This window comes from Montipora capricornis, chromosome 2 (assembly GCF_036669925.1).
Source record: "Montipora capricornis isolate CH-2021 chromosome 2, ASM3666992v2, whole genome shotgun sequence".
In the NCBI taxonomy this organism is placed as follows: domain Eukaryota; kingdom Metazoa; phylum Cnidaria; class Anthozoa; order Scleractinia; family Acroporidae; genus Montipora; species Montipora capricornis.
In genome coordinates, this window is record NC_090884.1 from 58,936,622 (window position 1) to 58,939,121 (window position 2,500).

The 2,500-nt window shown below is 35.9% G+C and overlaps 1 protein-coding gene across 1 annotated transcript in view; it reads left to right on the plus strand.

Annotated features, from left to right (window-relative positions):
• Positions 1 to 2,500, plus strand: part of LOC138029195 (laminin subunit gamma-1-like) — a 61,559-nt gene that overhangs the window by 1,077 nt on the left and 57,982 nt on the right. The window lies entirely within an intron of this gene.

The following is a 2,500-nucleotide window of genomic DNA, read 5'->3' on the forward strand; positions in this document are numbered from 1 at the left end:
TGAAAAAGTATCCCAGATGCCAGCCTTTTTCACCTTTTGTATACATAAAATCCTAGAAACAGATTTAGAATGTTTACAAACCTCGTTGTATCCAAGGGTCGAATTGCCGTTCCACAATCGTCCGCTAAGAAAATTTCACTTACCACTGTATCTTTGATTTGCTTTGAAGCGCACATTGTACGTTGTCTCGGAAGTACTACTAACATAATTTTAGCACAAATTTTGGAAAATTTTCTGTTTCTGGTTACTTGGATTGCCTCCAGGAATAATACTATAATCGTACCATTATTTTTCCACCAAACTATCAATTTCATTGTGTAAATAACATCGTCATATGAATCCATGCATGGATTCCCTTATTATCGTATTGTTGCCACTTTATCAGACGTAAAAATCTTAAATGATTTTGGAAATGTTTTTCTCTGTTAATTTTCGTCATAACAACATGGCGCTGTCTTTAATTGATTTCAAATTCGCAATATTACATTACCAGGTAGAGAAAATCGTCATGTGCAGTGGCCTCAAGCCTCCCACTAGTAAAAGATTCCCCTTTTCAGGAAAAAAAAAGAAGTTTATTATTAGTATTAGCTTTAAGCTAACACCATTCCTTCGTCATTAAAAAAGAAGAAATTAAACATGCTGCATGTGAACCAAAGTATGGTATTTATTTATTAAATTTTCATTCACCTAAAGGTCTGGCCCCAGTTATTCAAACAATGGATATCCGCCAGATAAATTACTATCCAGTGGATAAGTCATTACAGGGAAACCAATTGTGCTATCCAATAGATAATGATTTATAAATGGCGTTATCCGTCTTTTGAACAACTAGGGCCTAAAGTTCGACATTTGTTAAATGCACTGTGATTGTATCATTGATGCAGGTATAATTTATTTGCATGTAGTCATAAGTAATTTAAATGTTACCTGTTAGGTTTACTTACTATTTTTTATAACAATGATAATCAAGATATCTGTCAATCTAAATAATGTTATAGTATACAAACTAATTAAAACTTGAACTGGGACGAATTGATTTTAATAACGACTATTATTAATTTGAACTAGGTATACATGTAAATAGAGGATATTACATGGCCGTGCAGAAATACTAAAATTCCCTTTGAGTGTTGAAAAATATTTTGCGAGTGAGCGCAGCGAACAAGTGAAATATTTTTCAACATGGGAAGAGAAATTTCGTTTCTCCAAGCGGCCATGCATTATTATTCTATTTATTATATAAACACCAATGAAATACTTAATCACGTGTGAAGATATCTTGTTTTCGTGCGAAAGCTCACTGGGTATTTCATTGGCTAGGTGTTTTTATAATAAAATATATTATCTCCCACTCAATTTAGCAGGCTGTACTCCTATATACCGTATTTACCAGTGTTTTCTTTAAGGTTTTAAGTAGACGGAGTTTTTTGCAAAGTAGACGGTTGTTTTTGAAAACTGAATGCCGGAAAATGCATTTCCTGGCATTTTGGGCCATGAAACTCAGAAATTAAAGGGATGAATCAAGCTGCAATTATACTATGAAAACCATGTTACTCAAAGAGAGATGAAGCGACATTTCAATAATACAACCCTATAAACAAAAAGTTGAGTGATATTTTTTGTATCTTTTTGGTGGTTTTCCTGGAGCTAACGAGCCTGGCAAATATTGCCACTTGACAACTTGTAAACATGGCACATACTTTGAAGGACAAGACCAGCAAAGGCTTCTGATTGGTTGTTACATAATTAAGAATACTTCGATCCTGTTTAGGTGTGAAGATGACACACATTCGTTCCATTGTGTAATTAGCGGGAAAATATGCTTGCGGAACTTGGTTGCAGTAATTTCGAAAATTGAAAATCACTTGAGCGGTTTAAGAGTGATGTAGTTTTTTTCCCGAAGCGTTTAGGAGTTCCGTAAAGCTGTGAGAGTTGATCAAAAGTGACGTTGGATAAAGATCCGTTGTCATGTTGAAGCGTAGAGATGCCCTCGAGAGGACGAGCACTTACGCGGGCAAGTAGGATTTAACTCAGAGGAGCGTTACGTTCAAGTGTTTAAATAAAGTCTACGAGTCCTCAGCTTCTACATTCGCTATAAATGATCAACTGAAAGGTTCGGATTGAACTGAAACGAAGGAGCGGTTAGTGAATGATCGGGGACTAGTTTTGTTCCTCAGTTGAGCTGTGGTAAGAGATGCGTGAACTCAGGCTGAGCGTGTTGCTAGCAGAACATCATATGTAAATTTCCTTCTGGATTGAGAACAAACCTTTTGAAAGTGTTTCTTTGTTTAAAAGTTTTTTAATGATTGCGGCGTGATTCAGGGAAGCCTTGCGCGGACGAGTTCGTCCTTGAGTGACTTTTCCTTCCGGTAAGATACAATCGGTGGCTGTTTAAAGATATCGAAATCCAATATGGCGGACAACAAATCATATTTTTCCTACTTTTCCGCCACTGCAGCAAGATTTTTTCAAAACGAAAGTCTCAAGCATAACGTTTTTA